This window comes from Perca fluviatilis, chromosome 23, assembly GCF_010015445.1.
Source record: "Perca fluviatilis chromosome 23, GENO_Pfluv_1.0, whole genome shotgun sequence".
Taxonomy (NCBI): Eukaryota; Metazoa; Chordata; class Actinopteri; order Perciformes; family Percidae; genus Perca; species Perca fluviatilis.
The window spans coordinates 27,236,917-27,252,940 of NC_053134.1; positions in this window are offsets into that span (position 1 = coordinate 27,236,917).

Genomic DNA, 16,024 nt, shown 5'->3' on the forward strand with positions numbered 1-16,024 from the left:
AAAAAGAAAAAGGATATTGAAAAGAGCAAGAGACCGGCGTCATCAGAAAAAAAGCATGAAGGCTACCGTAGCTATAATATGTACTTTGAACTGCGTGGCACGAGAGAGATGATGGCGATATACGATCTCAACACTAGATGGGAGAAATTCCTACACATTGGACCTTTAAGTGTCCAAACATCCCATCCCTGAGCCTCTCTCTTCTCTACAGAGCGCTTACTAATGTAATGGACGCATCGTAGCAACGTTAGCCTGCTGCTGTTATTAGCATAGTTGATAACATAGTGATACTGAGGTATATGGCCATCTTATTGTATATGCATATTCTATATGATTTGTATTTAAGCTTTGGGTAACAAAGAAACCCAGATGAACTTTAGCCTACTTTCAGAAGACACATCTGGAAAAAGTCTCTTAGACAGAGCCAGTTGGCATGAAGCCATTGGTCAAGTTATCGATCCCACCCCAATTCATGGAATATACACATGTGGCACACACACAAAGAACTTTAGAGTGACTTTTGAGAATCTGGGTAGCTGTCGCTCTCTGAGCTCTGCAGGGCTTGTAAATTGATGCTGATTTCTTCGATGTAAATAAACCTTTATAATCAAGAAACAGTGTTGGCAGATTCCTCTCTACACAGCAACGCACCATCGATACTAATTAAACAACATATCTGGCGACGAGAATGGGACGTGTTGCGGGCCGGTCTCAACGTTTCATCACGGGCACGGTCGACCTGATTTCCGCTCCATTGGCTGATAAGGTGAGCGTTTTCTCACAACTCTGGAGCGCTGGTCAGTGCATCTGTGTCTCTGTGTGTGTGCGTTGAGGAGGGGCTGCACCGTTTCGAACCCATGTGTGTTCTATGCTGTTCAGTGGCGGATCTAGACAATTTTACATGGGGGGGCAAAGGGGTAGCAAGAGATCTTGGTAGGGTGGCAGGGGAAGACGGTACATGGAAACCCTCATACATAAACTGATATGCCCTACTACGCCCCGCAACGCCCTGCTATGCCCTAAACTGCTACGCCCTAAACTGCTACAACTATTATTTCTATACATAGTTCCATTATCTTTTTTGTTACTATAATTACCATTATTATGAATCATAATTCTCTATATCTGTATCCATCTGTATGTAACCAGCGACCACCAAGACCCTGGATATGTCTGATGTTTCTGTTGCACCAAATGCTTGCTCTTGGGAGAATTGTTGGGTCATTGTAAGTTAAAGAGTGTGGTCTAGACTTACTCTATCTGTAAAGTGTCTTGAGAAGAGTGAACTGTTGTTGTATATGTAAATATTTACATATCTAACCCTATAACATATACAACAGAATGGAAATAGCCAAAAACTGAAAACACATCATGTCACAGGACATGTTATGTTACTGTACTGCAATTTATATGTAAGGAGAATATAAACCAACCATATGGTCCAGGGGTTACTGCAGCCTCCTCTTCCTCTCTGTCATCTTCATCCTCCTGATCACTCTCTGCCTCTGTCCCTCTCTCTGAACCTGCAGCCTCCTCTTCATCCCTCACAGTCAATTCTTCCTTTCCCTCTTCTCTTTCACTCATTTCTGCATCTCCTTCTGTGGTCTTCTCCTGCTCTGACCTGCCTGGTCTCTCCAGTTTACTGTCTTCTCCTTCTTCATTTCCCTCCTCCTCTTCCTCCTGTGCACTACTCAGGATTTTCTTGGCTGGCAATATCCCCACTTTTAGGCTTCAGCTAATATCTCCAGCTACTCTGGCCTGCAAAAGTCAAGATGTGAAAAGCTCTTGTTATTCTTGTATTACATTACACTGTATGGCCCTGTAGCTAATAAGTAGCCCCAAAAACATAACATCAGACGAGATTTATTACATGCACACATCAGTTATGTTTAGACTAGCCTTCTTAATCCCGTTGTATTTGTTGTTTTCCCAGTTTGACAGTAAAGGATGTTGCCTGGTTTAATTTGTGCACGCGGATTGCCGTGATATGTGAGAGGAAGTGGATTTTATAGTAGCCTACTCCTTAACTAATCATATACAAATGATCGGTCTCAGCGACCACTGTGTAGTGTGTTGTGCCACGCCACCGAAACGGCGACCCTCTGTAAACGTTATGAATTCAAACATGCCAGTTTGTAATATTCTGTATTATGCTCTTCTTGTCTTTACTGAAATCAAACTAATCAAACAGCAGAATGCGCTTACAACCACGAGGGAGCAATTTGACTTTTGGCTAACAGCGCGCTGTTGTTGATACTGACTCGCCTTTAGCAGACATTATAATTATTACAAATTTAACTTTAGATGAAACGTGTGTTTTAACTTCACCTGGGAAACAGACTTCACTTTGAGAGGCTCGGGGAGGGGGCAGCTCAGTCGCTCCAGTCTTTGCCGGGATGGCGGGGCCCCACCGCCAGCAGACTTCGCTGTGTGCGAGCCTGAATGTGCGAACGCGCTCTGCACGTTTGATGCAGGGACGTAGCTAAGTATTTGAGGGGCAGGGGGCTAAAATTACATCTACAATTATTATTTATTATGAATTAATATAAATTAATTGTTTGTTTCAATGTTTTAAGAAGCCTGTGCACATAGTGGCAGTTTGTTTTTACAAGCAAAGTTTTTTAAATGCCAAAGTTAGGGGGGCAGCTGGGGGGGCAAGGCCCTACAGTGGGGGGGGGCAGCTGCCCCCCCTTGCCCCCCTGTAGATCCGCCCCTGATGCTGTTTGCTGTGTGGTTGGGACTCTGTTTTAAATTTGGTAGGGACTAAGAGGTTCGGTTTTAAATTTGGTAGGGACTAAGAGAAGATAATACGAGATTCAGCTTTAAATTTGGTAGGGAATAAGAGAAGATAATAAGGGACATTTTAAATTTGGTAGGGACTAAGAGAAAATAAAAAAGGACACAAGAGAAAATAAAGGGGATGCAGGAAAGTTAGTGTAGGGATTTTTGAAGAATAAGGTAATGGGGATGATAACGCCGTTAAATTGATAATAAAGTCCTCGACGAGATCCTCTCGAGGCGATGTTAGGTGGGCCACAAAACCTGGATGATTACTAGGTTTCTAAGGTTCAGGTCAGCTCTGGGAGCTGGGGGTGTGGGTCAGACTCCAGTGTAGATTGCCAATCATTTCATGGGTTGATGAATTTATGTCCGAAGTAATCTCGCATTGGAGTCTATACCTCAAAGGTAGGGAATACAAAAAAAAAAAAGGAGGGAAACGGCGGAAATCTAGTGTAGCCAGGGATTTTATGGATAGGCCAAAATGCATTTTTTGTTGATTGGGTGTGTATGAGAGAGTGTGAGTGTGTGTATGTGAACAGCGGTACCTCTGCGGTATGTGATAAACTGTGTGTGCGTGGCTTAACAGGAGTTTTAGTTACGATATTCTGGTTATTACGGTTAAAACTATGAGTGTCTTTTGAGAACGTTTCCAAAGTTTGTTAAAGAGTTATGAGTCTTTTTTTGAGAGAACGTTTTTGAAAATCTGTTAAAACTATGAGTCCCCTTTCGAGGGAACGTTTTTGAATGTGTTAAAATATATGAGCCTTCTGGAAGGACGTTATGATCTTATAGACAAGATATGTTTTTAGTTAAAAAAAAAAAAGTATAGGTTGGCAGGTAAAATAAGTGAAGAAGAAAAAGAGAAAATAGACTATAGTCGAATTAAGAAGTTTCAAAGTAGGATTTGTGTTGTATGTTTTGTGTTGTTTGTGTTGGTTTGTGCATTTTGTGTTCCTGAGTTGGGAGTGCAATTTTAGAGAACTTGTCACTCTGAAGTTGCACTGGCAACTGAAACTGCGCATGTCTAGAATTTAAGGAATGTTAGGGTCCACAGACGTTTAAGCCACTCCCTGCCTGCACCGGGTGCTGCAGCCTGTGCTGCAAAGATGAGAAAGGGGGAGACTTTCAGACTTGAGGTGCAGTATTCTGTTTGTTAAAGTAGCAGTTGTTTGACTACGAAACTATTTGATTGAGATCCATTGAATCTATAAATGAGTTATGTTGACAGATATAAAGAAAGAAAAATAGAAAAATGTCATAAAACATCTAGAGAAATGGCATAATAATTTAAAATGTCCTTCTAATTAGGAAATCTTAACTATGCTTGCTTCTGAAGCATGAAAATAAAAATTGGGAGAAAGATTTGAGGATAAAAGTAGGCATGAACAAGGCTCAGGCCTGAAGAGAAAAAAAAGGGGGAAGGAAAGAAAAAGATTAACAGCTGGCATAGGTGATTTGCATCTGGAACCCAACACCAGTGATTGATCACCCTGGAATAAGAAAATTCCAGCCTCTATACCTCTATTGGAAGTAAGAGATGAGAGGACTGATTGATGGTTTCCAGGATTGTCACCTCTGCCATTCCAAAATGTTGGATCACTTGTTTTGAGTGGCGAGACATCTAAAATGATTTTACTTTGAATAAAATAATTCAAAATTTGATAATTTTATAAGGTTTTTGATTTTGATAAAGTTAACATTCCCTACTGTCACATGTGGTCATGTCATTGTGTCAAGGAAATGAGTGACATTTGTGAAGATGGTAAACTTGATTTGAATTGATTTCTGTGAAATTAATTCAATCCTAATGAAACATTAGAGTGTATTAGAAGTTCATATACTTTGTATATTAAAGGGGTAACAATTGTTACCAAAGATAGTCAGGAAAGGTGAGAGAAAATGGTAAGCGTATGTTGCAGAAAGGGAAAACAGAAAGGAAAAAGAAAGTTTTATGAGACAATGGGAAGAAAATAAGGTATGACTTTAAGGGAAAGTTAAGGGTACAAGAATGTACTAAGTTGGTTAAAGACAGAAAGAGAGTGTTGTGAAAGTGACAGAAAGACAAAGAAAGAGATGAATATACTTTTGAATTAGGAAAATGGGGTCCATATTAATATTGTTGGTATAGAGATAACTGCAGTATTTGGGCTACAATCTACAGGAGGGTAAACGTTTAGATGAGAATGGTAAAAAATTGTTATATAACAAGCACCAAAACCTAGGAAAAAGAGACAAATTAGGTAATTTTCAGGAATGACTAATGGTAATTTCCAAGACGAATTGCTTTTAGATATTATTGTGATCCGACATATCACAAATTAAAAAAAGATTTAGGATTTGTGTAGATGAAACATATGTTTATGAAATATGATGTTTTATTATTGTTGGACTGCCCAACAAATACGCCTACAAGTTTGGTTGAAATGATTAGCTGCTTAAATATTTAGTTGATTGATAGAACTACTGTGATCATTTCCAGTTTTAAAAATTTGGGGACTTTTTTGTGTTGTTACTTTTAGTACTTGAAGTACATATTTTATAATACTTCTCCTACTTAGGCAATATTTTTATAGCAACATTTTGAATCAATGGTGTCATAGGTTAGAATTAGAAAGAGAATCAAGAAAACTAAAATACACGTATGATTAAAGTAGAAGTAATGCCTCTTGGAGGAGTTGTGTTTTGTGTTTATTCAGTGTGCCTCGATGGATGTCAGAGCAGACCTATCTCACTCCCCCAACGAGCTACAGAACCGGTGACGGACAATACCAGACCCTGAACTACATGACCTCAATCCAACAGACACAGTATTCAGCGTTCAACTTTGTCCCCATCCCCCACACACTTGCATCGGAAACACATCTGGAGTTGGAGCAGCAGAGAAGGAGGGGTGACAGATTTGCAACTGCCCATGATTGAGTGGTTGAAGCGGACACCCAGATGGTTTTCAGGGCATGATCAGAGACTGACATTAAAGAAGCAATGTCATACATGTCCACAAAGTACTTTGTTGAACATTCACAGATGAACTGAAGTTTGAGGAGTTCATCCCAACTTCACCTGGACTCAGAAAATGTATGATGCTGAAATTGATAAAGATCTTTACAGATCAGTGCTGACAATAGAACAAAGTGAGGCAGTGATCACTCAGGAGGGTGATTATTGCATCAGAGATGAAGATGAACGAACAATAGAGAGAAGACAAGCAGAAACGACCATAAAGATGAATCCAAACTCCAAGAGTAAGAAGAAAACGACACGTCTGGAAACTAAGGGAAAAGTGAGGTTCAGAAAGATGGGATTTGAAGAGGATGATGAGGATGATCAGAGTGATTCAGAAGAGATCATGGGTAAATATGATCCTGTGATTAGAAGGAGGCTGGCCAGAGCGGAGAAAAGAGGTGATGAAAAATGGAGGAAACGAAAAGATACAAGAGATCACAGCTGAAAGTAAATATGAAGACAGTGATGAAGATTTGGAGAGTAAAGGAGCTATGGGATTTCATCCTGCAGCGTCTAGCATAGAAGAGATTGAAAGAGACATGGAGCGATTGGAAGAGCAATATGAGAAGCTGAAGATACAGAGAGACAAATTGCTGAAAAAAGGATCCCAAAAAGTGGAGAGAAAGTCAAGAAAAGGGAAGACAAGTAAGAAGATGCTTCCAGTGATAATTCGAGGACAGAATATGTCAGATATTCTTGATAAGTTACCTGTTCTTCAAAATGGAGCACATCCTTGGATCCTAAAGTTGGAAGAAATTACGGTGGGAACACAGTATGCCATGGGAGACATTAAGAGATTTTTGGCTAATCTCATTGGGATTCCAGCAATGGAAGAAATTCTTCAGAAAGCTAGACTTAATCGATATGTGGGAACTGCTGTACATGATCATGAGCTGTTGGCCGCAAGTAGAGGTCGACTGTGGAGAGCACTGAAAGATATGTTTCCAACAAATGTGCATCCGGACAATATTCTAATTGAGCCACTGAAACAAGAAGAAAAACCAAGAGCTTATGTGTCGAGAGCTTATCAGGTGTGGAGAAATATTACCGGAAATGATCCAGATGTGAGTCAGATGGAGCAGTCAATTTTGCGAGCCAAACTACAGAAGGGGCTGCCCGCACCAGTGAGGAGCAAACTGGAAGAGGTGGTTGGACTTGGAAGCATGGCAAAAAATGTCTATGCAGATCATGTAGCTCACCAAGTAGAGCTATATAGGAAAAAGGAACATGAGCAGAAAGAACAAGACCGAGAAACTCCCAGAAAATTCAATCAAATGCAGCTGGTGGAAGATAAGAAGGACAAGAAGCAGGCACTGGTTATGTCTTCACCAAATCAACAGTCACCATTAGTGATTCCAGTTATTATATACCCACAGCTAGCTTCTGGACAAATGCAGAACTGGAGAGGAAGAGGAAGAGGACGAGCTGGAAGATATGATCCATATTTTATATCTTCACAAGCGTGTTTCAATTGTGGACAGGATGGCCACTTTTCCCGTGATTGCAATATACCAGGATGGAATCCTAGAGGAAATTACAGAAGAGGATTCAGGGGCCAGTTAAGGCCAACTGGAGGACTGGTGAACCCTCATAGGAGTCTGGAGCCAGGATTCTAGAGGTGCCCAGAAGATCTGAAAGGAGGTGACATCAGGGCCGTAAAGAGATCCAACAATTGAGGACAAGGACAGTCACAAGTTGGTACAGATCCCCACAGATGAGCGTGGACATCAGCAGACTGACCAGAGAAGGAGAGGAGAGAACCGGATTTGCTCTGGCGCATCGACGCATCAACGCATAACGACGAATAGAAAGTAGGTAATGCACCGACAAGCACACATTTTGAAAATACATATACTCTAAATAAGTAATTATTTCTACTTTTAAAATAGAGCTACTCTTATGTGAACACATCTATATGAAGGGTTAAGATATGCCTCTAAATTAAGCAACTTGGTATGAAAATCTTACATTTTGTCAGTACCTGGTGATATACATTCTATTAAATTTGAAATGACCTGTGACAGCTTCTAACAAGATTAGTGACAAACATGTTATTTCAGTTGGTGTGTCAGGAAATGTTAAAAGAACATTTCATAGTTTTATTTTTGTGCTCCAATGACATAAGCAACTTTTGAATATACTTCTATTATTTGAGTGCTGCTCAGATAATTTATTGGGAAGTGATCTCGTGTATACATTTGAATTGGATTAATGTAAAGTTGTTAAAAACAGCAGATTGAGAGTGCTGTTCTTAAAATTTTGTTAAAAATAAGCTTAGAACAATTGTGTGACTATTAGTAAAAACAGCCTGACAACATCAGTAAACTATTCTTGGATGTAGTTTGTAAATGCACCTTTATCTTTAAACACAAAAAAGGGCAAGGTGTATCACGAGTGTCATTAGGACCATATGGAATACATGGAAATAGTAATAGTAATAATGTGAGACAAGATAAGACAACTTCCACTCACAGATATATCTTAGTCAAATGAAAAGTTTTTGCATTGGTTAATTTGTTGTTTATAGTGTACCAGTAATCTGTTCATATCATTCTCTCTAAGTACAGATTCACGAACGGAAATCAGTTATTACAGTCCAAAGATGGATCAACATTTTTTGTCATGTATATGGAGGTTTAGAAATCTGATTTGAATTTCACTATTCTGCATAAGTTGCAGTGGTGTTACTGAAGCCTGTAGGATTCTAGCCTGTAGGGTTAGAAGGTAAAATAACTTACAAAGACTCCAGAGTGAAGCTCTGCAATTCATTGAATTTTGATAGAGATTACAATTTTGGCTTATTAATTACAGAAACAATGTTAAGGGAGATGAACGATTGTTCTGCACATTACATTTGCGAGTATGAGGAGTTTAGGATAAGTTTCACAGTTTAAGATTTTACACTGATGTGTTGAGATGTTAGTTTAAGAATCAGTCTAAATTTCAATGATGGTTTGCATTGAGCAATGAGAATTCAGTATTGACTAATATATGCATGGTTATAATTTTATGATGTGGCAAGGTGTCTATGTTATTTTTCGGCCTCAGTCCAGTTTATACAGGAATGTCAAGTAGATGAGGTTGAAAGACGGGTTGTTTAACATAAGGAGATTTATTACACCCACTATCTGTTAAATAAACAGTGAAGAGAGAGTTGTGTGTGATACATTGTAGAAAGTGCGTAATTACATACTACAAAATGATTGGCTCTTAAAATAAATTTGGTCTTCTCTATCTAATTGGCTACATCCATACGTGTTAATAAAAAAATGGGGAGGTTTATGATTTGGTCAATTTGTTTGATTTAATTTGTTGAAGGTGTGATTGATACATTAGGATAAGAGTTATCTTTAAAATGACATAACTTTTGTTGCTGACTATCAATGGTCAGCAAAGAGGGAATTGGACATTTCATTTAAAATAAGGGTTTGGTTTAATTTTTAGTCTATGGTTTATGTTTTTACTGTGTGCTTTTTGCATTTAGGGATTTAGGAAGCATATGGGTTAGCTTGTGTTGCAAAAAGAGGAACGCACTTGCTACAATTCAATCTGATTCTAGTTCTGAAAGTAGAGTAAAGAGAGACAATACACACTTTTGTAGTCTTGAATCCTATCATTTGAGGATAAATCTAACATTATTGATGGAAAGTTTTCCATTTTTATCTGATTCTGCCATCATTTTCACATTTCTTTGAATATTGTTTAGTGTTTTTTATTTATCAAAGGGGGGAAATGGAATGTGATTCATATGTGATTCATATCATTCATATTATTTTTTATTCATTCATAGTAATTTTGATATTTTATTTGATGTTTTCTTTTACTATGTTGTTTTGCAAGGATACTGGTTTGTGTTTTCTTTTCTTCCAGCGCATATGGGGTAGATACTTGAATATGGACAATAAAATGGACTGGAGAACTCTGAACAAGGATACAGTGATGAAAGTTCAGATTCCATCAACACTACACTGAAAGTTCGACACTGCGAAGGAGCTGCAGTGGATACATTCTTATGTTTTCTCTGACATATATACATATACAGTGCCTTGCGAAAGTATTCGGCCCCCTTGAACGTTTCGACCTTTTGCCACATTTCAGGCCTCAAACATAAAGATATAAAACTGTAATTTTTTGTGAAGAATCAACAACAAGTCGGTCCCAATTATGAAGTGGAACGAAATTCATTGGCTATTTCAAACTTTTTTAACAAATAAAAAACTGGAACGTGGGTGCAAAATTATTCAGCCCCTTTACTTTCAGTGCAGCAAACTCTCTCCAGAAGTTCAGTGAGGATCTCTGAATGATCCAATGTTGACCTAAATGACTAATGATGATAAATAGAATCCAGCTGTGTGTAATCAAGTCTCCGTATAAATGCACCTGCTCTGTGATAGTCTCAGAGGTCCGTGTAAAGCGCAGAGAGCATCATGAAGAACAAGGAACACACCAGGCAGGTCCGAGATACTGTTGTGGAGAAGTTTAAAGCCGGATTTGGATACAAAAAGATTTCCCAAGCTTTAAACATCCCAAGGAGCACTGTGCAAGCGATAATATTGAAATGGAAGGAGTATCAGACCACTACAAATCTACGAAGACCCGGCCGTCCCTCTAAACTTTCAGCTCATACAATGAGAAGACTGATCAGAGATGCAGCCAAGAGGCCCATGATCACTCTGGATGAACTGCAGAGATCTACAGCTGAGGTGGGAGACTCTGTCCATAGGACAACAATCAGTCGTATACTGCACAAATCTGGCCTTCATGGAAGAGTGGCAAGAAGAAAGCCATTTCTTAAAGATATCCATAAAAAGTGTTGTTTAAAGTTTGCCAAAAGCCACCTGGGAGACACACCAAACATGTGGAAGAAGGTGCTGTGGTCAGATGAAACCAAAATCAAACTTTTTGGCAACAATGCAAAACGTTATGTTTGGCGTAAAAGCCACACAGCTCATCACCCTGAACACACCATCCCCACTGTCAAACATGGTGGTGGCAGCATCATGGTTTGGGCCTGCTTTTCTTCAGCAGGGACAGGGAAGATGGTTAAAATTGATGGGAAGATGGATGGAGCCAAATACAGGACCATTCTGGAAGAAAACCTGATGGAGTCTGCAAAAGACCTGAGACTGGGACGGAGATTTGTCTTCCAACAAGACAATGATCCAAAACATAAAGCAAAATCTACAATGGAATGGTTCACAAATAAACATATCCAGGTGTTAGAATGGCCAAGTCAAAGTCCAGACCTGAATCCAATCGGAATCTGTGGAAAGAACTGAAAACTGCTGTTCACAAACGCTCTCCATCCAACCTCACTGAGCTCGAGCTGTTTTGCAAGGAGGAATGGGCAAAATGTCAGTCTCTCGATGTGCAAAACTGATAGAGACATACCCCAAGCGACTTACAGCTGTAATCCGCAGCAAAAGGTGGCGCTACAAAGTATTAACTTAAGGGGCTGAATAATTTTGCACGCCCAATATTTCAGTTTTTTATTTGTTTAAAAGGTTTGAAATATCCAATAAATTTCGTTCCACTTCATGATTGTGTCCCACTTGTTGTTGATTCTTCACAAAAAATTACAGTTTTATATCTTTATGTTTGAGGCCTGAAATGTGGCAAAAGGTCGAAAAGTTCAAGGGGGCCGAATACTTTCGCAAGGCACTGTATTTGCATGACTATTATTTACTTTTTGTCATATTCTTTTGTATTAAACAGTTCAAAGAATAATGTTTTGTTGTGGGATACACATGGAGACCTCAGATGTTTTTTATGTTTTTCTTGATGCTTAGGGACAGCGGGGTCTAGGTAAGGCGAGGTCCTTTTACAGATCCGATGATTTGATCAGTCTGAATTTGGACATTGTTTTGATTTTATTTTGATTTCTGAGGCTGCCATATGTATTTGAGTACACCAAGATATTACATGAATTGATAAAAAGATTTCTAATTGATCTGGAGTGCTGAGGGGGTCGCCTGGGGCAGAGGGGCCGTGAGAGAATTTTCCTGTCTAGATTGATTGATGGATATTTGGAAAGAAGCTGCCAGACAGGTTTTTCGCTCTTACACTCCATAAAATGTTTGTTTACACTTCCTAGAAATTGTTCACACTGTATGGAAACTTGTGTTATTGCTAAGGTTATACTACAAGAAACATGATGTAATGGAGAGTGTTATTTTGTACCAATCTTACTCTTTTTGTTTCAAGACTTAATTAGTCTCGAAGGGGGGAAATATGAGGTATATGGCCATCTTATTGTATCTGCATATTCTATATGATTTGTATTTAAGCTTTGGGTAACAAAGAAACCCAGATGAACTTTAGCCTACTTTCAGAAGACACATCTGGAAAAAGCATTATCAATGGACTCTTAGACAGAGCCAGTTGGCATGAAGCCATTGGTCAAGTTATCGATCCCACCCCAATTCATGGAATATACACATGTGGCACACACACAAAGAACTTTAGAGTGACTTTTGAGAATCTGGGTAGCTGTCGCTCTCCAAGCTGTGCAGGGCTTGTACATGATGCTGATTTCTTTGATGTAAATAAACCTTTATAATCAAGAAACAGTGTCGGCAGATTCCTCTCTACACAGCAACGCACCATCGATACCATATAAACAACAATACGTTAATACAAGGCAAAGCTGCGCGATGTGATGTAAACGTTACAAGCTGAAGCTGCACTTTATTCAAAGCTCAAGTGGACATGTTGTTACTATTCACAGGACTTATATCATTACCTCCATAACTTCAAAAACTCACATGAAGTGCCAAAGATTCTCTTTAACTTCTAAACCGTCTCTGGCAGTGCTCCGTGTGTGACAATAGAAACAAAGTCACGTGACTGAGGCCAGAGGGCATCACTGACGTTATGGTGGCAAAATAAATTAACAGAAAATTGGATGATATGGAATTTAATTTGATTTAACTTGACTAATGATGGGCTTATCGTATTATTGCCGCCACAACAAGAAAAGAAAAGAAATGTTTATTTAGGCTCTTTCTCCAGAGGGGCAGCTGAGCCAATCAGGACAAACGGTCTGTCCTTGATAGTTTGGCTTTCCTAGGTAGTTAGGCTACAAGTACTGCATTTGCAATTGGCCAACATTTGTGGTCCAGAAAGTGCATATGTTGTTGTGGAGGAAAATTAGAACATGAACGGTTTATTGTGCGGAGACATCAGTTATAACATCTTCAAACTAATGTATCACTAGCTTATAATTTCAGCAAAATAAACAAGAACAATATCAATATTCCTGCAATTTCGACTTTCTCCCAGGCTTCATCGGGCTCATTGAGGTTTATATCCATCATACCTACATTTGAACCCATTTGTTATGCCCTCTAGCATGCGTGGGCATGAACTGTGGTTCTTTTGTGTTTTAGTCATCTCAAACACTTTTGAAAAGTAAAGATGAAAACATGATTTATAAAGTTAGAATAGAATATAGGCATATCCAGAACGAATTGACTTATGTAATCACTGATATTCTCACTTATATTATCTGAATTAGGGAGCTGATTCGTCAGGTGAGGTCAAAATAAGGGAGGAAAATAGTTCATAGGTCAAAAGGGAAAATCTCCATTAAAACAGGAAAGTGGACTTGATGACATGGTGCATTTCTTAATTTTAATAATAATAATAATAATAATAATAATAATAATAATAATACATTTTATTTGTAAAGCACTTTTCATAAAATAATCTCAAAGTGCTACAGAAACCACATTAAAACGCATTAAAAACAGAAAAAAAAAAATACAAGTGATAAAATACGTAAAATTCGCATAAAAAACAGCTAAAAGAGCAGTTCAGTGCAAAAAAAAAAATCTGCAAAGCCTAAGGACAACTTAAGAACGCCTGCCTGAACAAAACAGTTTTAAGCTCCTTTTAAAAGTGTCCACAGACTGGGGTTTTCTCAGATGTTCACGGAGGGAATTCCAGATGCGAGGGGCAGTGATGGAGAAGGCTCGATCTCCCATGGTGCGGAGTCTTGAGCGGGGCTGATAGAGGTTTTATGCTTTGGGACCGGAGGTTACGGATAGATGAGTGAGGGATAATGAGGTCTTTGAGGTATTGCGGGGCGTTGTTCTAGATGCAATGATGGGTGATAAGGGCAATCTTGTATTGAATTATTGAGGTTATGGGGAGCCGATGAAGGTTCTGAAGAATGGGAGTGATGTGGTCATATTTGCGAGTTTTCAACAGAGTTCGGGCAGCACAGTTCTGAATGAATTGAAGTTTCTGAAGGTTTTTATTTGGTATACCGATAAGCAGGCTGTTACAGTAATCAAGCCTGGAGGAGATTAATGCGTGGACGAGTTTTTCTGCGTCAGAAAAACTTAGGAAGGGGCGGAGTTTAGAAATGTTTTTGATATGAAAAAAGCCGGTTTTATACAGATGTTTGATGTGGTTTGCAAAGGTCAGTTGTGGGTCCAGCTTCACACCGAGGTTGATGACAGTAGTTGAGAGGGGGATGTCTTGACCGGAGAAAGAGATAGCGGTTATGAGTGATGACTGGACCTGATGAGGGGTGCCGATTTGTATGGTTTCAGTTTTAGAAGTGTTCAACTGGAGGAAATTATGACTCATCCAAGCCCTAATCTCTTCCAGGCAGTTAGAGAGGACAAAAGGTGATGGTGAAGAGGGAGCATCTGATGATGAGGGAGCCGATGATGCTGAAGGGACCGGGGTGAAGCATGAATCGGTTCGCAGGTATAACTGAGTGTCATCAGCATAACAATGAAAAGAAATGCCGTGTCGGCTAATGACACGACCCAGTGGCAACATGTATAGAATAAAAAGCAGGGGTCCCAGGATAGATCCTTGGGGGACACCACAAGTGACAGGGGCTGTTCGGGACCTAGCAGATCCCAAGCTGACATACTCTGTCCTGTCAGTGAGGTATGAGGTGAACCAGTCCAGTGCGGAGTGACGAAGACCAATGTCAGTGTGGAGGCGGCTTAGGAGGATATGGTGGTCGACGGTATCAAAGGCTGCTGAAATGTCGAGTAGGATGAGCACAGAGGGGGATCCAGAATCTGCAGAAATGAGAAGGTCATTGATAACCCTCAACAGTGCTGTCTCTGAACTATAGGCAGGACGAAAACCATATTGGAATGTTTCAAACAATGAATAACGTTGTAGATGTTCCTGTAGCTGTGCAGCAACAGCTTTTTCAAGCACCTTGGACAGGAATGGAAGATGTGAGATGGGCTGATAGTTGGAGAGGCATTCTGGGTCAAGGTTGGGTTTCTTCAGGAGAGGTTTGATTACGGCAGTTTTGAGTGGGGGTGGAACAAGACCAGAGTTTAACGACTGGTTTGTAATTTGTGTAATGAGAGGACTAATGGCCGACTGGTTTGATTTGATGAGTGCTGTAGGGAAAGGGTCCAGGGGAGAGGTGGAAGGCTTCATCTTTTTGATGAAACCCTCGACTTCGATCTGTGTGACTGTAGTGAAAGTGCTGAAAAAAGGAGGTTGTGAGCAGACAGATGGTAGAGACGGATCTGGGGAACCAGAAAGCTGAGACCGTATGGAGTTGATCTTATCTTTGAAAAAATAGAAGAAAACTGTTGCATTGTTCTGTTGTGGGTTCGGAGTGGGTTTGATTTTTGGGATTTAGGAGTTGATTTATGGTGGAAAAAAGCTGTTTGGAATTTCCAGGACTGTTATTGATAATGTTGGAGTAGTAGATGGACCGAGCTTGTCTTAGAGCCGCTGCATAGGCCTTCTGGTGATGTTTGTAGGCCAGCTTGTGTACCACCAGGCCTGATGATTTGACACGCCTCTCAATGGCATGGCCACCAGCCTTCATCTTGTGCAGTTCATCCGTGAACCAGGGACGAGAGAACGAGAGAACGAGAGAAAGACACGGTTCTTGTTTTGAGGGGGGCATGTGTATCCAGGAGGCAGTGAAGAGAAAGATTGTAGTGTTCAACTGATTCATTGACTGATGTATGGTTGACTGAGGCCAGCAGTTTGATATCAGAGTACAAAATGGCAGGGTTAATGTTTTTTATATTGCGAAAATGGATATCACGTTTTGGCTTAGGGAGGGGGGACGGGCAGGAGACGTCCATGGAGATGATGCTGTGATCGGAAACGCTCAGGTCATATACCAACAGATTTTTGATGGAAGGAGACTCAGAAATAACCAGATCTATAGTGCGCCCCCTGGTGTGAGTAGGAGCATCAACATGCTGTATGAGGTTGAGACAGTCCAATACATTTAGAA